This window comes from Choloepus didactylus, chromosome 6 (assembly GCF_015220235.1).
Source record: "Choloepus didactylus isolate mChoDid1 chromosome 6, mChoDid1.pri, whole genome shotgun sequence".
In the NCBI taxonomy this organism is placed as follows: Eukaryota; Metazoa; Chordata; class Mammalia; order Pilosa; family Megalonychidae; genus Choloepus; species Choloepus didactylus.
Window position 1 is genome coordinate 58090125 of NC_051312.1, and position 24954 is coordinate 58115078.

At 39.2% G+C, this 24954-nt stretch overlaps 1 protein-coding gene across 4 annotated transcripts in view; it reads right to left on the reverse strand.

Moving 5' to 3' along the window:
- Nucleotides 1-24954, reverse strand: part of GAS2 (growth arrest specific 2) — a 147887-nt gene that overhangs the window by 5426 nt on the left and 117507 nt on the right. The window lies entirely within an intron of this gene.

Genomic DNA, 24954 nt, shown 5'->3' on the forward strand with positions numbered 1-24954 from the left:
AATGGCACCCAGTGATGTCTGACTGGGTCAGGCTGTAACTGTGGGATCGCATGATCTAACTTAGTAGGGCCAATATCAGGCTCAGTACATGCATTCCCCTGTGTATGTAAGATGGATGACTCTTGCAGCCATGCCACTCACAGCCACTCACCAGGCAAGGTTCAGGCCACCCATCACTGCTTCCCTTTTGGGTGGGGGATGGGCACCAGGAGCCATGGAGGGAATTATTCATATTTTCTGACCATGGTTTCTCAGCCTTTTGTCCTGCACTTGCCTGGATGTTGTACTGAACTTTCCTGATCTCCAGATCCCCCAAACAACTGATTCAGACAGTTTCTGCCTGGCTACTTGCTGCTTTGGGGAGAGAAGTAGGTTCTGCAGCTTCCTTCCTATTCCTCCATTTTGAAAGCTCGCTACTACCATGTACTTTTGTCTCCCAGGTTATAACTCAAGACTTTCTCTCTTCACTGAGCTTCAGAATGCAATGGCAGGGAGGCTTTTACCGTCCACCTGAAGGCCCCACAGGCCTTTCTGAATAGGGTTGGTGGCATCAGCATTCTCTGTAATTAGATATCAGAAAGCTTTTATTTGCCCCCTAAATGTTTCTTAGAGTCTTCATTACCATCACCACTATTTAAATCATTGCCTCATCTTTTCCCTAGACGACTATAAGAAAGGGTGTTACTGCCTCCAGCATTGCCCCTTCTGATCCATTTAGTAAACTGCCATGAAAGGTATTTCTCTAAAATGCAAGTTTGTTTGTCTCCTGCCCAAATGTCCTCACTAACTCCCTCTCTCCTGTAGGCTGAGGTTCAAGTTCCCTATTTGCATATATTTTTCTCCATGACCAGCCCTAGCATTTTAGAGAAATCCCTTTTCACAGCCTCATCTACCTTACTCTGCACTCTGGGACCCATGAAATTCTTTTATGTCCACACTCACAGTCAGCACATTCTTTCATGCTTCTACACCTCTGCCTTCTGCTCCATCATCCCTACCAATCAGAACCCCCCAATATCCTCCCAATTCAGATATCACCTCCAACTAAAAAGTCTTCCATGATTGTCTCCCTCTCCAGATAAGTGAATCGTTCCTTACTGTTTAGTTTACACATGATTTCATCATGACACTCAGAGTATGACTTTGTTTCTGTTTTTGTTTTTTAATTCAGTTTTATTGAGATATATTCACCTACCATACAATCATCCATGGTGTAATCAAGTGTTAATAGTACCATCATATACTTATGTATTCATCACCCCAATCTATTTTTGAAAATTTTCCTTACACCAGAAAGAATAAAAACTAAAAGTAAAAAAGAATACCCAAATCATCCCCCCCCACCCAATTTTTCATTTAGTTTCTGTCCCCATTTTTCTAGAGTATGAGTGCTTTTGAGGAAAGGGGTAATGTATCTCTCATTTTTAGAATCTCACATAATGCAAGCTCAGAAAAATTTCAATACTGTAATCATATAATACTTGTTTGTGTTTATATTTCTATAGGCTCCACTTATTTCACCTAACCTATAATGCCATTATCAGTATTACTCCTATTTTATAGATAGGAAAACTGATGCTCTAAGAGGTTAAGCAACTTGCCCAAGGTCACACAGCAAATCCATGGCAGAACTAAGACAAGAATCCTTCTAGTACACTACACTCACATTCTATAAAATACCTAGATTTGGTTTTTCATACTTGCCTAGTTACTTACTACTGATAACATAGCACAGGCAAGGAATTATTAATATCAGAAATATTACTAAGTAGATTAAATGCTAATTTAAAATGATTTGTTGTTTTGTGTCCTGATAAACCCTAAATAAACACCAAATTTAATTACTGAAGATTATCCTGTACTAGCCCTAATTATTTCAGAAATATACATGTGGCAAGAGCACGTAATAGGATAGACTATATTCATAGCCAGGTATATGTTGGCGTAAGTAGGATGGGATGGTGAGGCTCTGTTCAGTGTACATCTTACTGGTTCTCTATTTTGATGCTTCACAATGTTGAACAATGTTGTGTTCTCCATTCAAAAGGTAGCCCTCTTGTGCAGAAGCATCAATACATAATATGTCAAGTCAGCATTTAATATTGGTTTTCTGTGTTGTTGTATTTCTTCTCAAGTAAACACAAACAAGTTAGAGTTGCTACAAACTCCCCAACACCGTATGTCACAAAGCAGCAGTTTTTGCATGTGAGATCCCGTTCTGGTCGTTGCCCTTTTCTATAATCAGCCTCATTCCTCCTTATGCCTTGGATCCTAGCAAAGGGAAAATGATCGATTACTGACTTAGTTAACATTTCTCAATGCTGAAAGGGAAATACAAAACAAAAACCAAAATCTTGTCTCACCATTTCTCCCAGTCATCTTAATGAAGATCTATAAGATCTGGGCCTACAGAAAAAATTGCAGACCGTTCCTTTTTGCCTGTCTGTGAGTGACACATTCTTTATCCAGAGAAGAGAATCAATATGCATCAAAGTTTTGTTTTTGTTGTTAACAATTTCTCTCAGTAATCAAAGAAATATTTACTTTCTTTTCAAGGGAATTTTGTTTTATGAATTTTTCCTATTATGATGTCAACTATGTGTGCCCACAAAAGGGAATCTTTTTTCCCAAGGTGTCATAGAGTCACATAGTATTAGAGCATCTAAGATGTGCCAGGTAATCTACAAATAGGTTGTTTGTTTGTTTGTTTGTTTTTTAAATTTTATTTTGAAATAAATTCAAATTTACAGGAACAGTTGCAAAAACAATACAAACCCCATACACAGAACTCCAGCATACCCCAACCCCCTCCACCTATACTCAGATCCACCAACTTTAACATTCTGTCACACCACCATTTCTTTCTTTCTTTCCCTCCCTCCCTCCCTATCATCCATCATCTATTGCTCTGTCTTCTGAACATATGAGAGCAAGCTGCACACATCCTTGAACAAACAATATAGTTCACATATACATTTCCCATGAACAACATTGATTTATGCAATCACATTAAATGCAGCTAAGAAGTTCAAGAAATTCAAGATTGATACAAAGCTTACATTCTATATTTCACTTTTTTTTATGTCCCAACTATGTCCCTTTGAGCCTCCCCTCCTCCATCCTCAGATCCCATCCAGGATCATCCTTGGCATTTAATTGTCATTATCTATTTAGACTGTCTTTTTTTTTTTTTTCAACTGTGGAAACATATATAGAGCATAAATCTTCCCATTCCAACCCCTCCCAAGCATTCCATTAGTGGAATTAATCACATTCACAATGTTGCAATGCCATCACCTTCCCACCATCCATTACTAGAAATTTCCCCTCACCCCAAACAGAAACCCTACACTCATTTCTTATTAACTCCCCAATGCCCCTTCCCCCACTTCTCGTAACCCATACTCTACTTTTCATCTCTATGATCATATTCTCTGATACTTTCTTTGTGTTTACTGTGGTACCTAAATTTAACATCTTAAATCTATAACAATCTTGTTTTCTTTGATACCAACTTAACTTCAATAGGACACATAAACTATGTTCCTATACTCCTCCATTCCCCCACCATTATGTAGTTCTTGTCAAAAATTACATATTTTACATTGAATCCCAAACCACTGATTTATCATTACACTTTATGTCTTTTAGATCCTGTAGGAAGTAAATAGTGGCGTTACAAATCAAAAATACAGTAGTATTGGTATTTATATTTACCATGTGATCTTTATTGGAAATCCTTATTTCTTCATGTGGTTTCAGTCAATTGTTCAGTGTCCCTTCCTTTCAGCCTATGCAATTCCCTTTAGCATTTCTTATAGGACTGATCTACTGGTGATGAAGTCCCTCAGCTTTTGATTATCCGGGAATGTTTTCATCTCCCCCTCGTTTTTAACCTCCAGGTGTTTGTGAATTTTCTAAGTCTGTGATGGTTATTGACTTCTATTTGTATTCCATTGTGGTCAGAGAATGTGCTTTGAATAATTTCATTTTTTTAAAATTTATTGAGGCTTGTTTTATATCCCAGCATATGGTCTATTCTGGAGAAAGTTCCATGATCACTAGAGAAGAATGTGTATCCTGGTCATTTGGGATGTAACATTCTGTATATGTCTGTTAAATTTCTCTATATCTCTCTCTCTTTTCTTTGTTTCTCTGTCGGTAGGGCTCCCTTTAGTGTCTGAAGTAGGGGAGGTCTTTTATTAGCAAAATCTCTCAGCATGTGTTTGTGAAAAATTTAAGCTCTCCCTCAAATTTCAAGGAGAGTTTTGCTGGATAAAATATTCTTCGTTGGAAATTTTTCTCTCTCAGAATTTTAAATATGTCATGCCACTGCCTTCTCGCCTCCATGGTGGCTGCTGAGTAGTCACTACTTAGTCTTATGTTGTTCCCTTTGTATGTGGAGAATTGCTTTTCTCTTGCTGCTATCAGAATTTGCCCCTTCTCTTCAGTATTTGACAGTCTGATCAGAATATGTCTTGGAGTGTGTTTATTTGGATTTATTCTATTTGGAGTTCGCTGGGCATTTATACTTCATGTATTTATATTGTGTAGAAGGTTTGGGAAGTTTTCCCCAACAATTTCTTTGAATACTCTTTCTAGACCTTTACCCTTCTCTTCCCCTTCTGGGACACCAATGAGTCTTAAATGATGGATGTTTTATTTTATCTATCATATCCCTGAGATCCATTTTGATTTTTTCAATTTTTTTCCCCATTCTTTCTTTTGTTCTTTCATTTTCTGTTCTGTGTTTCTCGAGGTTGCTGAGTCATTGTCCAGCTTCCTCTAGTCTTGTACTATGAGTATCTGAGTCTTTTTAATTTGGTCAACAGTTTCTTTTATTTCCATAATATCATCTATTTTTTTATTTACTCTCGCAATTTTTTCTTTATGCTCTTCTAGGGTCTTCTTCATGTCCTTTATATCCTGTGCCATGCTCTCGTTGTTTGTCTTTAGTTTTTTGATTAATCACTCCAAGTACTGTGTCTCCTCTGATCTTCTGATTTGGGTATTTGGGTTTGGGTTATCCATATCATCTGGTTTTTTCATATGCTTTAAAATTTTCTGTTGTTTTTGGCCTCTTGGCATTTGCTTTACTTGATAGGGTTCTTTTAGGATCTGAAGGATTATTGAAACACCAATCTCTAATTTGTCAGATCTACAGCTTGGTGGCATACACTTTCTCTAACTAATCAGCAAATGGCATCCACAAGTTACCTATTCCCCTCAAGTCAGTTCTCCCCAACTTTGTCTTTGTGGTGTGTAGGGGTCTGATTCTTGTGGGGTTCAATTGGTGCACCAAGTTTGAGTGTATTGTTGGTGCTGTCCGCTCTGAATGTGGGGCATGTGTCTGAGCAGTTAGGGAGGCAGGGCAGCTTTAATAATCAAACCTCCCAGATGTTCCTGGAGATTTAAGGCTGTTCCAAGAGTTTAAATCTTCAGTTCAGTCTTGCCACAGATTGTCTCTGCCACTGACCCACAAGTCCTTGTATTGGCATATGGTCCCTGGGATTTCTGAGTGGGTCCCTCTTCCCAGCCATGACCTTCTTAGGGCCTCTACTGAGGGAAGGCTGTGCTATGTTACAAGTGCACTCTGTCCCTCAAGGGAAGTTCTGGGCCACCAGGCCTTGCAGGGGTGTTCCCAGCCTGCTGTAAGGATGGCTGAATGGGGCATGTTAATTTCCCCCTTTCCGCACAGCTCCACCTTCCCAGCTCTGAGACAATTAGCTGTGGGTGCACTAAAGGCTACTGTCCATGCCCGATATTGTGGCATGTGCTCATGTTGCTGGGAACACTTTCTGTCACACTGGGTCCCTTGGTGCATCTCTGGGCTGTGGCACCTGCGCCGGGCAGGAGCATTCCCAGCCCACCATGAAGATGGCTGCAAGGGGTGTGGGTTTTTTTTCCCCTTTTGGGTAACCTTTATGTTCCTCGCTCTGAGACAATTAGCAGCGGGTGTACGAAAGGCTGTCTTCCACGACAGATATTGAGATGTTCGCACAGCCCATTCCTGCCACGCTTCACTGTGTGGTTCTCACTGCTGTATCTGCAGCTGCTTTTGGTTTTTTTTTTTTTTGTAAAAGAACTAGTCCGCCTCCAAATGCCAACCCACAGCTTCCCCACACCGCAGCACGGCCGCCGGACATTCAGCAGGCTCACTCATTTCAGAATGCAGACTCCTGGTTTCACCAAGTGCACAGTCCTGTGGATTTAGCAGACCTTGTCCAGCTGGTGCATCACTGGAACTGGTGTTCTGGGTCACTTTCTGGCTTGTAATCTAGTATTTTTCATGGAGATTTTTTTTGCCCTGTGTCACCTAGCCGCTATCTTAAGTTCTCCCTTCTACAAATAGGTTGTTGAACTAAAATGAATAAAAAGAAACATTGAGATCATTGACAATGGTCTAATTTCATGGATGTATGAACAGGTAGACAGAAGGCCATACAGGGGGTTCACAGAGAGCCAGGCTAGGAATCACATCCCCTTTATTCCCAATCTAGTAAATGGCCTTACAACTTGAAGAGCTGTATTATTCTAAAAATTCTTATTCTAAAATTCTTGTTCTAAAAATGAACATACCATCTAAAGGAGGGTGACTCACTTATATATTGATCCAGCAGTGTTTATTAACATGTCAGATAAGTCACCATTTTGTTTTACTGAATTCAATGCATATTTTGTTCGGGTAACAAACTATTCCATAACCAACCAATTTTGGTAGCTCATACAGATATTTAATCCAATTTAAAAAAGAAACAAAATACAGATTGAAAGGAAATAAGTTAATTCTCCTGTGTCAACTTAGACTGTGATGGAAAATTCTTAAGTTGTAGAAATGATCAACAACTCCCTACAAACCTTGAGGAGGTCACTGTGGAATCAGGAGTTCAGTGCTTTGGCTCTTACAATATGAGATAACAGAATTTCAGAAAAGAGATTTTTTTTAAATTCCCCTCTACCTAGGTAGCTTGGAGAGGCAGATTGGAGCCACATTAGGTGTAGACATTAAGAGCTTAGAGCAAAGAAAAGAATCCATTTTTCTTCCTTTTCAGGACATGAGTTAGTATTCAGAAACAGAAACACATCAACTAAGTTTTCCCTGACAAGGGAAAACCCATATTTATGTAGAGCCCAGATGAACAGTAACTTTTACTAATTGGAACATGATGATCACATAGGAGACCTTGAAAAAAAAAATAAATAAGGACTTACTGGTACTTGTTTTTCAAGGTGACCAAGCTGTGTATAGCTCTGTTACATAAACAACAAACAAACAAAACCACCACCAACAAAAATAAACAAGTAACAGGGAATATCTTTTGGATGAGCAGAATTTAAAGTTAAGAGCTTCATGCTCATATTTGATAGTTTTATTAATACCCCAACAAGGATCTGCTTTGAATGTCCATGTCTGTCCTAAACCACAGATTTTATGAAATGCTGCAGGTGTCATCACCTTCTCAGGACAACAGTTACGAATCTCTTTCATTCTGACTCTGATTCTTGTGTTGGTGGCCTTGAAAACCAAGGGGAAGTACAAGCATCCGTCAAGTGCCCTGAACACTGATGTCATTAGACCCTGAGGATGGAAAGCTTTCAACAGGGTGCCCTCATCATCTTTCACCCTTCACTAATCCACCCTCCACTTCAGTGCCGGAGTGATCTTTCTAAAAGGAAATCCGATCATTCTACTGCCTTGCTTAAAAACCCATTGTCTGTAGTGTTTCTCAGCCATTTTTAGCTCCATCCCACCTCAGGGATGTGACTCATTCTCATTAGCCCAATAAATCAATCTGTGCAGCAAGGATTCTGGGAAAGCAGCAGCGTGTGCACGTGTGTGTGTGTGTGTGTGTGTTTGTGTGTTTGTGTGGCATGGAGAGGGAACAGAATCAGCATCTCCAGGATGGGCAGAAGTATATATAATTTGGAGAAACGATTCTTCAGCATTTCTGACATTCCTTCTCCTACCTCTAACCTCCACTTCCCCTACACTGAGAAAAACAAATCTGACACACAAAATGCTTTATGATACAGCTACTATTTTCCTCTCCCACCTTCTCTCTCACTATGCCAGGTTGTGCACTGTACAACTACAGAACTGTACTGTGGCTCTGCTTATCTTTGCTCAGACTCATCTTCCAAATTATCTACACTGCAGATATTGTGGACTCCTTAGAATCCCCTGAAAGTGGTGTGCTTTCTACATGCAGGGAACTGTTCCACATTCATCAGGTGAATCCCTTCCTTCAATCATTCAACAAATATTTGTTGAGTGCCAGGCAAGGTTATTTCTCGCTAAATTGCGTAACCCTGAGGGCCTTGCACAGTGCCTGGCACACAATGGATGCTCAGTAAATGCCCGGAGAATGAATGAATGAAGTTAACACCTACTGATGTTCTGACCAAGCATCACTGCCTTTATAAGAGTTTTCTGTACTCTCTGAGCAGTAGGTTACCTCCTGTGAGCTCCCTAAGAGGCCGTAACTTATTCAGATTTATAAACGTGGCAAATATTACAGATGTGATATGTAGAAGACATAAAATACTTAAGGTGTAGTAGGAAAGGTGAAATGATCCATGTATTTTTATGAAAGGGAGAGAGACTGAAATAGCCAGGATGGGTATTTGCTGAGAGTTTCTTTGAGAGAGAAAGATAGCCTTGGGTCTGAAAATGAAACCATAACAGGAGTCACAGAAGAAAGAGGGAAGTTGTGTTGAGAACCATGAGAGAAATAAACAGAAGAAAGAGAAAGGCAGAGGGAGAGCAGAGGAGAGAAGAAAATACCAGGGAATGAATCCAGAATTAAATATATTATTCTCTTCATGATCTTCCTTCACAAATCCTCATAACACCTGGAATGCATATTTTTAAAAACATCACTCACAGCAGTAAAAATTACTTCACAGAATTTTGATCCCCTCCCTTTCTCTCGCTTAATGTTTAAGCACTGTGGGTCACTCAGAACCATCCTGCAGCAGCCTCTTGCCACTCAACTAAGAAATATGAGAGGCTCATATTTCTGCCCAATCTGTTAATTGCTCTCCACCGGAACCATCTGCTTACGAGGCAACTCTATCCGACACTAGCTGCCTAGAGAAAACAACCCACCTAAATTTAGGTCCCAGTCCCCTGGGATATCATATGCTTCCGAACACCTCCTTGTCAACCCTGTTCACTGTGTGTTTTTACAAGCCATCATAACTTGAGTGAAAATATTGTTTTTAGAACGCAGTCATCTGCTCTCCAGAGGAAGAATGTTAAATTAATTCATAAGGCAACAGACTCTGTCATCGTCTAATATCAATCTGAAATGGCATATGCTCAAAACTGTGCGACTGGGAATTCAGCTATTTGCCTAAGGTACCCTGACACCTGGAGAAGTAATGTGGCAGGTGTTCAACTGATCGTTTGCCATGCTGAAAGTCTAATACCAGCACTTTCAAAACAGACAAGGTTATCTTTAGCGAGGCAAACTGAGGTTGCCTTACTGGAAGCCATCTGAAAGCATCGTTGTCAAGGATTAGGGATTCATCTCAACCTCTTTAGCTATTTAAATTATAAATGGGTTAATCTCTGCCCAAATGAACAAGATTCTATAATCAGCACTTTATTGTTCACAAAGCTGTTTCCACATTTATCATCTCCTTTTATCTTTATAACAGTCCTTCCGGTTTTTACACCCATTGCATAAAGATTCCAAGAGATAAACAGCAGCCATCAGAGCAGCATCTACCTTTTGTTTTATATTTACCAGACAGCCTAAGATACGGTTACCACTCACCAGCTATATGATCTTAAGAAATTTATTTAATTTCTTTGTGGCTCAGTTTCTCATCTGTAAAATGAGGATTGTAATTCCTCCCTCCTAGAGTGGTTGAGAGAAAGATGTTAATGCATGGGAGCATTTAACAACAGTGCCTGGCATGTGCTGTACACTCAAGAATAGGCTGCTGCCATCATTATATTACTAAAACGATATGGTTCTTGTGATGATGATAGACTTCTTACTGACTTTAATTGAATCCTTGGAACAACTCTAAGAGGCATGCATTAATATTCAAATTTACAGATGAAAATAGTAGCTCAGAGATAGTAAGTAAATTGCCCAAGGTCACCTGGCTAGGAAGTTGTACACTTTATGTTTGAACCTGAGTCTCGGACTTCAAAGACAAGGCTCATAACCACTTAACTATACACCCTAAAAGGACTTTTCCAAAGGTCTTGGTTGAATGAGTCCTTACCCAGACTCTTTCCATGGGCCACTTTTCTTTCAGAATCCAGTCAGTTTATGATATCCCCATTTGTGACAGCCCTTGATGATCACATTTACCCAGAACAAAGAAGGTGCTTACTACAGCCTGCTTAGAAGGATTTACTTGAATTTGAACCTGATTATTTCACCTGTTTGAAGTTTTTGAAAGTTAAGTGTACCCAGAGTGCTTTACCCTGCGCCCCACATTCCAAAATGAAACCACGTTAAGAGAATTCCCTAACAGACTGCAAAGTACTTTCTTTTATATCATTTTAGTTATCACAACTACCCGGAGGGTAGGCAGGCTGGTAGTAATGTTCCCATGTTACAGATGAATAAATACATCCACAGAGAGGTTAAGTGGATGGCTTATGGATGCATAGCAAGAATATAGACACTAGTCTTCTGATTCATTATCCACAGTAATAAATCATACATTAGTACGAACATAATTCTTAAACTCTCATTTGAAGTACTGCAGTCTCCTAAATGGAGATAGCCAATCCTCCAATATGAACAGGGCCTTGAGTCAGAAATATTTGAGCTATTGGGGTTGGCCATTTCTAGCCTGCTGTCATTTCCCTTGGGGAGAAAAGTGCACATCCCAGTTCACTGTAGAGACAAATGACTCACAGTAGCTTCCTTCTGGAAGCAAACATGAGAAAAGCAGCTAGCAGATGACATGAAATGATCAACTGGCAAAAAATTCCATTTGCATCTGCTCGGAATTATGTGGAGGAGCACTTAATGACAACTGCATATCAGTTCCCATCTCCTTGTTACACAGTCTCCATTTTCCAAGCTTTGCACCAAATGAAATTAAGAAGGCTGAGCTGAAATCCAGTTATCGATCTATGGCCCCATTTCAGACAGGGAGGGCAAAGATATGATGAATATTTTATATGACACCAGCATGGTGAAAACAGCAGGCAGAAAATGCTGGTGCTGGAAGGAAGAGCTGCCTAAAGAAATGATTTGTATCTCGTATATGCCAGAGTAGAACTAGAATTCACCTACCCCAAAGATATAACAACTATTCAAGAAGGGGAGCTGGGCTCCAAGGGTCAATAAAAAACCATCCTTCCCTAAGCAAACAGGGTCATGTTTAACTGACTCAACCTGAACTCCATTCTCTACTTTAAACAGCAATGCCTAGACCCAGAAACAGACCAGAATAAGCCCTGGGAGAGCCACTGGTTAACCTTTCATGGTTGGAGGCACATCAGTGGTTTTCAATCTAGTGTCCTCTGTACTGAAAGGTAACAACAGAGTCTGTGGCCTGTTTCTAATAATCCAGATATTCTGAAAAACTACTACTTTACCACTGCTTTTAATGTATCTTTACCACATTGGTAGATCCATTAAAATGGAAAATAAAATATTATTAAAAAAATTCCATTCTTTTATATGGACAAAGTATTTCAAAATATGAGTCTCCTCCCTCTCAAAAGCCCCATTCAAATGAACAGTGAGGAATAAACACACTATAAAGTCACAAGGACAAAGGGAAATTGAGAGGATATAATAGCAGTCAAGAAAGGTCAACAAATTTTTAGACCATGAAAAATAGATGGATGGGTTGTAACTGACTAAGGGTACAGAGAGCTGAATGTAAAAACCTGAAAAGGCAGTTGTCAAAAAGGAACAAGTCAAATCATGGCTTGAAATTCTAGAAAATTCAGGTTTTAGACTCCCCAGCTTTCTCCAACAAGTGAGGAATGAAATACATCTGAGAAAAAGAATTGGTTGAAAGTCAGTATATGGATTGGTTAGCCCCCCCCCAGATTTTTTATGCACCCCACAATCTTTACTATGTTAGTAACTAGCCCATATTTCTGGGAACTATGTCATCTCAGCAGGAGACTGGCGATTTATCTCTGCAGAAACTGAATCATAAATTCTCCAGACAGGGAGATGACACAGGCACAATGGATGGAGAGAAGGACAGATACGTCATAAAGCAAAGATAGCAAAATACTAACTATAGAACCCAAGAGATAGTTTCATGGGTATTCACTCCTCTGGATGTGAATTTAATTTTCACATTAAATGTTAGAGGAAAAAGACATCCAGAATCCAACCTATTCTTACCATCTCCACTGCTATCTCCCTGGTCCAAGATTCCATCATTTCCCCTGGATTACCGCAGTAACCTTCCAACTGATTTTCCTGCCTCTACTCTTGATCTCAGTCTATCCTCAACAGAGCAAAAAGAGGGATCTTGTTAAAACAGAAAACTCTGCTCAAAATCCTGTGTGGCTCCTCATTTCACTCGGAGTAAACTCCAGAGTCCTCCCAATGGCCTCCAAGGTCCTCCAGGACCTGGCCTCAGGCTGCTGCTCTGACTTCATCTCCTACCACTGTGCCCCTCATATGCTCTGTCACAGCCACATAGGCCTCCTTGCTATTTCTTCGACATTCCAGGCCCACTCCAGGTATGCATGCCTCTGCATTTGAGTTCCTTCTGCCTAGAATACATTTCCCCCAGATATCAGATAACTGCAGGATTAACTCCTTACTCTAACTCCTAACTCCTTACTCTTACTCTATGCTCTTGATCATATTTCACCTTCACCGTGAAGTTTACCCTAACCACTCTTCTAAAATTGCCCTACTTCTTCCCACCATGGTTTAGCATTTACCCTTTTCTTACAAACTATATAATTCATATATTTATTATGTTTATTATTTATACAGTATGATCCCTCCCAACTAAGGTTGCCATGCTTAGCAAATAAAAATACAGGACACCCAGTTAAATTTGAATTTCAAATAAACAACAAACATTTTTTAGCATAAGTATGTCTCATGCAATATTTGGGACATACTTATACTAAATATCTGAAATTCAAATTAAATTTGGTATCCTATATTTTATCTGGCAGCCCTAGCACCCAGCGCACGCGTGCACACACACACACAAACACACACTCACACACACTAATATAAGGTCCTCAAAGGAGTCAGGGATCATCTGTTTTGTTCTCTGATTTATCCCTCACCTCCTAGAACATTGTCTGATTCACTGTAGATGCTCAATAAATATATGCTGGATGAATGAATGAATGATTACACATTTTCTCAGGATGGCTCTAAGAAAGTAAGATGATAATCAAAAGAAGATCATGAGATCCAGGAACTAGGACATCCAGCATGAAAGCAGGGAAGTCTCAGGATGACATGGTGAGGCAGGCTAGGGGTAGTGGGCCAGAAATGAAACATAGATTAACTGGCGTGTTTGCATGTGACTTTATTTCCATGGATTTTACCATGCTCTAAGGGGAACTGTTAAGGACTTCTTAGTGATATTTAGGACAATAGAACGAGACATTGGCTTCAAGGAAAATAGAAATTGTTACAAAAAGGAAAAGTAACCATGGTACACTACAATATTTACATGATCATTATACAGTAAATGCTGAATACCAATTTAATCAATATTATGTAATCACTAACAACACTGGGAAAATAGGAGGAGGGGAATGTATGTGTGATGGTAATGGCAGTATAAAGTAGCTAAATCTTCATCTTCCTATTCCTACTACCTTGAGTCTATGGGTATACCACAGAAAATGCCTAAAATTTAAAAATTAAGATACAGAATAACCATACAATTTAGAAACTTGGAGATACATACAAGAAGAAAAAGCTATAAGGTGTGAAACTAACTGCCTCTGGTGAGGACTCAGGAGAAAGAAAGTGTGAAAAGGGACAAGAAGTCATGGGGCAAGTTTGTTGCTTTTTGTCTTATAGCACTGTATACAAGTATGCTTTGGATAAAAAACAAAATTCAATTTAAAACACCCAGGTCTGCTACTTAAGTAAAACAGCAAAAGGGGAGAGATAGAATTTCCCAAATGTCAACACAGTTGAAAAAAATATTTTTTCATCCAGAAAATTATTTTACTGCTATGAAAAACTTATTCTTCTTTTATAGACTAGCTAACAAGCTCTCATATATACCACTCCATAATGATGCAATTTCACTTGCAACTACTATAAAGTTAATGATCTTTTCCCCCCTTAACATATTTCAGGTATAGCAAATAATGGAACAGTATATGGACCTTAATCTCAAATCAGGTTCCTAACATTGCAATAGTCTTTATGGTTTCTCAAGTCCTGTCTCATATTTCCTTTTATTTGCTAATGTTACTTTTTAAGTAATTTTTAATTTAAAAACACATTCTCATTTTTCCATCACCAAACAAAATCATCAGAATATTCTAACACAATAATGCCATGTTAGGAACGCAAAAGCTTTGTTATTTGTATTGTTTCACCCTTAATTTGCTTTATCCTCCCCTCTTCTGTAAGATGCTCCTGACTCTTAAAGAATTGTAAGTCTTTATTTCCTTGTCAAAATCTTTCTTTCCAAAATTGTGGTTCTTTGTTGTTCTTTCTTTTTCTCCCTACAGTCTTAAAAAATGCCATACACATTCCAGAGTTTGATCACAATGTTCTATGTAATCCTAATTGGCTCCAGAACCCTCTGATACAGAGACCAAAAGATTCCTTTTCTTTTAACTCTGTTTCTCAATCATTTTTGGCCCAGACTATACTAGTAGGTAAATTCTTTCAACGTTTTAATGATCAGATAGTTACCAAGCTATTTAAACAGTTTACTGCATAGAAGAAAAGTCTAAACCAATCTCACTTAGCAAAACAACTTGTATATATATTTTTTTAATCTTTTAACTTCCACATGGCTATAATCTCTGCCACAAATTTAAGTTCCCTATTCTGCATTCAAAAATTTTATTTTCTGAATATTCTAATCCTACTCTTCATTTTCCAATATGAGTAGGTGGAGTTTGGAGCTCCCTTCCAAATTGTTCAGTCTTCTCAAAGATGAAGTCTAGAAGAATTAAACAATTCATCATTGACTGTGCCTGTCCCACCCTGCTTCAGGGCCTGGTACACGCACTGATTTCTAAATGAGCCAATTGTCCATGGGGCCACTCAGAGGTCCCCGTGGGACGATGACACAAACCCTGTTGATAGAAACCACACATAACTAATGCACCAGGGAGTCAGCACCAGAAACTCCCTGCTCAAAGGGACCCTGTTTTCAGACATGAATTCCCAAAGCTCCCATGTTGTCCTTCTGTATTCTTTAGTTTATTTTCACCTCCCCAAATTCTAGTATCTTCTTTTTCTTTCAAAGTTTACACTAAACATTTTCATACCAGCCCATCTTCAATTCTTTTTATTTACATAATTTCGTATATCTATTCACTCTTTTCTGTAATGTTGCCCATGGTTTTATAAAGTCTTTCCTATGTGTGTGCAATAATTTATATAAATTTCTCCCATCCCCATTTCTATGTCTTTATAACCTCAGCTATTGTTAGAGGGATGTTTGTCTAACTAGGGCCTTGCTGGCAAACTGGAACAGCTTCCTAATTGTTCAGTCCATCTCTCTCAAAGGATGCACATTTCCTTGTGACAAAATCCTCAGTACAAATCCTCAGCCATGTGGGTGCTTTGCCCACTTCCTCATCTCTCCCCAACCACCCATTGCTTGTGATGATGTTTTTGTTTGTACAAATACCTTCCCACATTTCAGAGGTGTACCTGAAAGCTATATCTCTGCATGTCAATGAGAAATTATGGTTATTCCGATAAACACCTTCCTCGGTCCCTTTTATTCTAATTAAAAATCATGATGCGGAAAGAGCACCTACATATATTCCTCTTTGACGAGTCTAACCTATATTTCCTAATAATTTATTTTCACCTTAGCTAAATTGCCAGTAATGTGCTTTGTTTGTATAAGGGCCTCAAATTCAGACTCTGCCCCTAACTTGCTGACAGAAATGCCACCAATGCAGATGCCTTCCCCTTACCTGCAGTGTGGGTCTAGGGAAGCAGAGCTGGCAGTGGTGTAACTTGTTCTAACTCGAATCCTTTTTTTGGTCTTGAATGTCTCCTCTTTTTTTGTTCTTTCATCTTTTAAGGTCATGCAGGGTGACCTTCAGGCCTGCCACATTGTGATTCATGCCCTTTAGCATCCTAACCAGCTTGTGGAGCAAGTTCAAAACCAAACTCTAAATTAATGTTAAAGTCACATTAGCAACCCCCAGATTTTAAGATCCCTCCTCTCTCCTTTTGTACATAATATGATGAATACATTTCATTTAATGGAGATGGATGTTCCATCTTTTGCCCATCAGCGTCTAGACGTAGCTGTCAGAAGCATGACTGTGTAAGGTCTTGGACTGCTCAGCACTGAGGCCTACAAGACAAAACGTAGTATCTGTCTACACCAGCCTGGCAGTGGTGCTTGAACTGTGATGTCAGCACCTCTCTCTTCTTACCGAGTTCTCCATTTGAAGAACTCTCCCTCCCTTCTCCATACCTTTACTAGCTTGTTACAAAGTTTCATAAGAAACTCCAGTCTCTCAGGACTCTCACCATCTATTCATTTTTAAATCTGAAATCCAGCACCTTTTTCCTCTTTCTCATACCCTAAAAGGTTTTCAGGATGGTGACTTAATCTTGCCTGATCTTCTTTTCTTTTCATCTCTACTCTATTTGATCTCTGACAGCAGCTACTTTTTGCTAGAATTTCTTCACATTTGTAGACACTTTGTTGTTATTTGTGCTCTCAAAATTTTTTTACTCCTCCCCCAATGTACGTTTTTACAGGCTATTTTATTTCAAATTCTCTTTGACACTGTGAAACACAAACAGGTCCTCTCTGCACTTAATTAACCATATTTTAAATTTCTTTTTATTCTAACAGAAGTTTAATAATCTCCCACATGCCTTTGTCGAGTTTGCTAGGATAAAGTTTTGCACAGGAAACTATGAAAGCATACCAGAGATAATGTTAGCTTAGTGTTTGAGGAGAAAGGGGTCTTGTGAACATTTCTTGGAGGAAACAATCTGAATCTCGAAGAAAAATAGATTTAGTTGGATGAATAAAGGGTAGAAAGGCATCCCAGGCTGCGGGAAAAGCAGATGCAGAAGCACAGAAATGTAAAGCATCACTGTATATATACAGCTCTGAGTAGGTCACTGTTACCACAGCCTAAATGTGAGAGGGATGGGGAGAGACTGAAAGGAGATTCAGCTGGAGAGGCAAACTGTGACCAAGTGTAAGATGAACTTGAACGCCTTTCAATAGCACATGGGATAGGGAAGGTCACTGACGTTTTCTAAGTAAGGGATTGGCATAATTGGATTTCTATTACACAAGGATTCCTCCAGCAGACCCATAAGGAAGTCAAGATCTGGAGCAGGACAGAATAGACAGGAGGCTTTCCAGTGTCTAGGAAAGAGATGACAATGGCCGGGACAAAGAGAAAGGGACATCTTAAAGTGATCTTCCTGCTGTACCTTCACTTCCAAGTAAGATATTCCACCCTCCAGCCATTCTTTTGCTTTAAAGAAGACAACATACAATGGTCAGCATTATACTTCAACTCTTTTCTTGAAATCTCCTCTAACCCTGGATAGGGCACCACACTGTTAAGGGATCCCAGGTTTGAAAGGGTATGTTCCTGGGGATGGACTAAAAGGGAATTTTAGACATGAATGAAGGAAGGCTTGCGGAATGTGTCAGAATGCATGCTTTGGGCAGAGGAAACGTGGAACAGACTCGAAACAAGACAGATAAGCTGAAAAGCTGCCCTACTCTATGTAGTTGCCAGACCTGGTAGGCTTTAATTTTTGATTTCACAAATCAGCTCCTTACTTTCTTACTTCTGTCACCCATTTTCATATCTTTGTTATCTTTTTGAACAAGAAGTAATTGCTTCCAGTTGATCTGCCTTTCTTTTCAGGGCCACTCTACACTGCTACCAAGCTGAACTTATCCTTCACTGAAAAATCTTTGGTACCCGCATTCTAGGGTCTTTAAATCATGGGCTGAACCCGGCTCTCCCAGCCTTCTTCCTCATAGATGCCTACCTTACTTAGGTATTGGCTAAAGTATATTACTGTTTCCTGAAAACCCTGTTAACTTTCCCTACCTGCACACCTTGGCTCATGCTGTCATTTTATTTGCCTAGAATATCCTCACTCTAAACTATCAGCCAAATCTACTTCTTTCATGGATGTGTTCACGCCTTCCTATCTATTATCAAATGCCTTTTGTCCCTCCCTGGAATCACTCTCTAATAATTTTTAGAAATTCTTTTTATAAATTTTTGTACATTCATCTTATTCCCTGAAGAAAAGGGAAAAATAAATGTTTATTGTGATCAAGAAGTCTTACCCAACATTTTGTCCTCCACAGCACCAACACAATATTATCTATACTCTTTATTCATTCTTTCCCCCAAAATATTTACTAAGCATCTACTATGCAGCAGATAATATATTAAGCACTAGGTATATGAAATAGAATACATCTAACACACCCTTGCCCTCATGGAGCTTAGAGTCTACCGAGGAAACAGGCAGTAAACAAGTAAATACGTATGTAATGAGTGCTGTAAAGCACAAGTTCAGACTGATAATGAATCAAGTAACGAATTTGAAAGCTAAAATTAGGTCAGCCAACTTAGTGGCAATTCTCAATCTTCTCCTCTCTTTCTTGCCTGTAATCTAAAGGCTGGGGAATCTAAATACATGATCAGCTTTCTTTGCAGCTGGGGTGGTCAAGTGACCCCGCTGACCAACAAGAGGTAAGATGTCTGAAAGGAAGCCATGGCTGACCAACTTCTGCCACCTTCTTCCTGCCTTAAACTCAGACACAAGGTCTCCAGCTTGCAGACGCCATCATAGAATCACAAGGAGAGAAATGTGAACATGGAAGCTAACACACTAAGGGCAGCAGAGTAGGAGAAGGAAAGAGCTTCTGTCCTTAATGGTATCACTGCAGTAACTAACCTCTGAACTGCTCAGTATGTGACATTTATGCCACTGTCAACCCAACTTTCTATTATATACAACCAAATGCAATCCTAATAGATCCAAAGGAAACTAACACTATAGGGAAATCCAAAAAGGCATCCTGGAAGACAAACCTTTTGTGCCAAGACTTGAAGGATGTATGTATGTTAATCAAAGGAAGTTAGGGACAGCAGCAGAAAGAAAAGAGTATTCAGCCACAGGAATCAGGTTGGGCTAAGAAACTGATGTGGGAGCACTCTTGGTTCAGAGACGATGCTAACAGAAGTGTGTGTGGTGATGATGGTGAGGAAAGGAGCAAGCACAGTGCCATCAGGCTAGCCTGAAGAGCCCAGCAGGAGGCTCATTGGCCAGTTAAGGATTCTAGTCCCTAAATTCCATACGAAGCAGTTTAAGAACTCTAAGGAGGGGAATAATATGTTTACATATTAAAAGTTCACTGTGGTAACAATGTTAAATGAGGAAAGATGTGGGAGGCTAGTTCGGAGATGACAGCAGTAGTCCAAGTCAGAGATAGTTGACTGGACCAAGTATGGTGAACCTGCTACACTATTTCTTAAAGTTGTCCCATTACATCAATTTCATCCCTTTTTTCTCCCAGGATTTATGTTATCTTCTTTCCCAGATGCACCACTGATTCCCAGGTAGGGATCATGTCATTTTCTCTGACGACGTGAGGTTGAGTGGGTGGGTACACGTATTCCCCAACTGGCTTACCAAATGCTTTATCGCTTTAGAGCAATTTCCACTACAGGCTCTGAGATCCTTGCCTGTAAGTTATGCCTCGTTAGAAAAATACTTTGTTGCAATGAATGTATTGTACTCAATCGTCACTTTAACATGCCTCTTACTTTATAGCTCAGTCAGCATTCAGAGGTAAAAAATATTTTGTCTGCTAATTAATTTTAAAGTATACATAAAGTGATACTGATTTTTTTAAGCTAGAGGCCATAATACTGTCCCAGGACATTGTACATCTTCTGTTTCAGTGTATTAACTATTGAATAGCAGTTAATTCCCTAAAGCCATCTCTGTTAAGTTAATGTTAATCCCAATCGGATCCTCTGTTTTTCACAAAATAAGTATATCTACCTTTATTTAACTTCCTTCTCCACCATCACCCTAATCTACTTTAGATTTACTATGCTGGGTTAACCACCATTATCTTCCAAGTGCCTTTACAATCCCTGGCACATAGCAGGTATATACAACTATTAAGCTATTGCTATATTAGTGAGTAATTACTAATTGTGAGTGATTACTATAATTTGTGAGTGATTACTAATTGCTAAGTAATGTAAATGCAATATCTCATTTAAATTTCACATCAATTCTATGAAATAGATTACCATCTCCATTTTGCTGTTGAAGTAAATGGAACTTAGAGAAAATAAGTATTGTATTTAGTCACAAAATTTAGTGTGTAGTAGAAGTGGGATTCAGCTTCAGATGATACTGTCTCTCCTGAATATATGAATGAATGAACTGAATGAATTTGCTGGCAAGCCATTAGGTATTGCCCCCAACTACTATAACCCCTAGGCTAACTTAAAAGTAGAAAAAACACTTGTTTATATGTCATTACTATGGCTTGCTTTTATGTCAGTAGTTCTCAACTCCAGAGGACAGCTGGAAATTTCTGGCATCAATTTTGGTTGTCACAACTTGTGTGTGTATATGTGTGTGGGGGGGGTGGGGGCAGGGGGTAGTTTGCATTGGCATCTGTGGTTAGAGGCCAGGGCTGCTGCTAAACCTCCCACAGTGTACAGGACACCCACACAGCAAGGTACTAACCAATCCAATATGTTAATAGTGCCAAAAACCCGTTCTATATTATATGGCTGCTCATACCAAGAAGTCAAATCATATTGAAACCTTTCCTGTATAAAGGAAAAACACACATTTTAGTAATTTTCCCAATCTACAACTAAATTTCTTGTTTCTCCTAGCCCTTTTAGTGCCACCTTTACTACCATGAGATCAATTAAAATGCAAGATTCACAAGATAATATTTTACCTTAGGAACAGTAACAGTGACAGTAGAAGGGGGCAGGGACTATATTCCTTTTCCTTGTGGAGCAGAAGGGCCACACTGAAATGCAGCCTGGATGAAATGGATAACATTTCATGTTGCAGAGGCACCCTGTCACCTTAAGGAAAGATGAGCCACATGACCAGCATGAGGCCAGTAAACTATTCACCTTGGCCAGCTCTGCACTATTGCATACTCTAAAAGGAAGGGAAGCAAATACCCACAAACACTCTTCAAATTGGTTGACATCTGTTTCTTACTAACAAGGTACCAAGCTTGTTTTCCAACTTGAATACTTATCAGTGAAAGGAACACATAGCAAAACTGCAGTTACTGAATGGAAACACTAGGTGGCAGCAGCATATTAGTGTGTGGATTCAGTAACTGAATAAAACTGTAGCACGGCATTGTTTAAATTCTATTGGTACAAAAGAATTAAGCATGTTTCCCCCCAACATTTCTCATCATTGCCTCATATGCACTTTACAGTGCTCAAAATAATTAAGCTGTTTTTTTTTTTCACAATAAATCTTTTCACTCCAGAATATTTGTTTCTTGGTATGAGAGTAACATTGTGTGTGTGTACACATATATATACATACATATATAGATATATCTACACAGTAATATAAATCATATGTATATAATTCATAATGATCTTAATGTTAAGTACAATATAATGATAAAAATAATAGGTACTCTCTACTGAACACTTTATCTCATTTAATACTTTTAACCGCCTGTGGTGAAGGTATTAGCTTTCTCCCTTTGCCATTTAATTAGCAAGGATCAGAGAGCTCGAGCAACTTAGCCAGAGTCACACAGCATCATGAGCTACAGAACTGAGATTCCTACTACACATTTCAGAGCTCTAAGGCTGTAAGCTTTTCAAGGTCAGAGATCTTATTGTTTTCTATTCTCCTGCACCAAAGTTCTCAACAAATGTATTAAATCAGCTGTAATGATAGCTGGAGTCCATTTTATGGTAATGAAGAAAAATTTTTCATGGGGGTGGGTAATGAGGGTGATTACTGGGATGTCTGTCAAAAATGCTGATTCTTAGCCTCACCCCACCCCTCAAACAAATTAAAAGAGAATTTCTTATGGAGAATGATTTTCTTAAGGTTTTCCAGGTGATCCTAATAGGCAGCCATTGTTGAGAATACATAGGGTATTGACTATGAGAGTAAACTTTTGAGAAGTTGTAGAAGCCTTTTCTCACCTCTTTTTGTCTATTGATAAGCTTGCAAAGATAGAACTGAAAATACCAAGTAGCTCAGGAGAAGGTCATGGGAAGTGATGTTTGCCACCTGAGGAGATACATGTTAGCAGCTCACCAACACAATGACTCATCATTTGGGTTCTACCCTTTTGTGACCAATTTTGTGACTTCAGTGATAGAAGAAGGATCTACTTTTGTTCATTTCTATAAACAGCATTTCCATGCAAGACCAACTTTCATAGAAATTAGTGGTAGATACAGTTCAAATAGTTTCTTTCCTACATTACTAATTAACCTCCAGGATCTCAGCACATTGTTAAGGATATGTCTTGAAATGTGGTTTATTATCAATATAGAAACATTGCTATTATTAAATACAGATCCTGGCATGTATTGGACAAGTGATGACTTCTTTGCTGTATGAATAAGTGGATAAATGCTCATTTATCCATGAATAAACGGATAAAAGGAAATCATATTTAAGAGATGAAACATGTGCCTGTTCTTATTGGTCAATCTTCAAAAATCCACTTCAAGGCATTCTTAGTAATCTCTACCAGTGTTTCTATAAAGACAGTTGTTTTTAAAATAACACAGACTGATGGTGACAGCTCAGATAAAGTTCCTTTTTTACAATTTTTTTTTTTTTTTAACTCAATCAAAGTGAATGCAGGTCTGTTTTTAGAAATGAAAGTCTGGAAAGATTTGTGATTGTTCTAACAGAACCATGAGATATAATTAGGAGCATTTTAAGCTATTCTGAATCAGAAATAGATAATTTCTTTGGAAAGTTAAAACAATAAAAGAGTATCTCCCTTTCTGTTGGTTTTGGTTTTGAACCAAATCTCCCCAAGGAAAACTAAGTTGATGCTTTTGGGGGATTTATCCAAAAGTCTCCCACATATGTACTGTACTCCTTTATGTTCAGAATCAGTTTCAGATCACTGCATATAACTCACAGCATTATCGTGACAGTAGTTCCTGGCTGTGCTAACATGTTAATATCTTTCACAATTATAATGTCAGTTCTCCATAAAAAGTAGCAATACCCATGTTAATAAGTTTTAGGTCATTTCCATTCCTGCAGACTCCTCTTGCTGGGGTTTCTAACAGCTCTTCCAGGGAAGATGGCACACCATCCGTACTTCTAATGGCAGAGAGCTTGGAGCAAAAACTCCAAATGCTGCAGATGTGGTAACAAAAGTAAAGGTGGAGAAACACTTAGCAAAGAGCTCCCAAGAAGCTTATAATCCATAGAAATTTTCAAGGCACAGCTGTGGAGGTGATTGGGGCATTCTCTGATTCCCAAGACATCAGCAAAGTCCTTTAATCAACACGTACATTGTTCTGTACATAATATTGCTCTTGAATATTAAGCAGCCAGTGATTCAGGGCCATCTGGCACTTCCTGATTAAACACAGCTCTGACACAGTTAGGACATGTCAGGAGAAAGCAAAAGCAGTTTCCAAACGAGGATAATGTGTCAGAGTGAATCAGAGAGGCTAGTTGAGAGCACGAGAGAAGACAGAATATTGACCTTCTTTGTTCATGCAGGCTCTAAGGATGTATTTTCTGAGTATTGTGAGTTTTTGTTTTGTTGTGTTTTCCCACAGTATTGCTGTTGTAAAGTATGGGCCAGTGATATGTAGTGCAGGCCGGGCTCAAATGACAAAACAGGTACAACTCTCACAGGCAAACAAGCTGTCCTTGGCATTCAGAATCCCTGGGGATGCAGTGTTTAGAGTGTGATAGAGGATCTTTGGGGTTTTCTCTTTTCTTTTCCCTTTTGGTCCTCCAAGAGTGGGGAGGTACTTGCATTCGCAGCCACAGGTCACGTTTACTGGAGTCTTCAGTGGCCATGCCAGAAGATGCAAAGTAGTCTGCAAAATAATCTAAACCATGACCTCAGACCTTATAGTTAGAGGAGAAAACCAGGTAGTAAGAATGATAAGAGGGAAGTCTCAGAAATGAAAGTTAAATGCCCTCACATAAGAGTGGAAGACAGAAGATGCACGGAGGCTCTGGACCACTTTGAGAACACATCGGTAGGACTGTTTTGATTCCCAGGCTCATCCTCCATCCAAGGAGGCAACGTGGAGGGTACGCAGAGAGTGTGAAGAACCTGGCAAACCTATCCAAGTTTGTGGGAAGAGCCGAGTGAACTCCTGAGAGTGAGCAGCTGCCACTTGTAATTTAAGAAATTTTTACTCTATGCCAGGATCTTTCTGTACAATAACTTGTAATGCAGATATTTCTATATCCATTTCATAGATGAGAAAACCTGGGCTCACAGAAGCGCAGTGATTTGCCAGGCAACACCTTCAGTGTGCCGTGCTGGAAGTAGAAGTCTTGGTTGGGTGGTGAGGAATAGAGACTGTTTAAACTAGAATATGCCTTAGAGTTCATCAAACCAATGCTTTCCTCTTCACAGGTGAGGACAAGGAACCCTTAAGTGGTGTCCTGACTTGCCCAAGTTGGCTTTATCATGGAGAATACATCCCCAGACCAGCTGAGCCTTAACTTTGTTGAACACTCAGTGCTTCCCAACCAGTTCACAAAACTTTTTTTAATTTTTATTTTATTT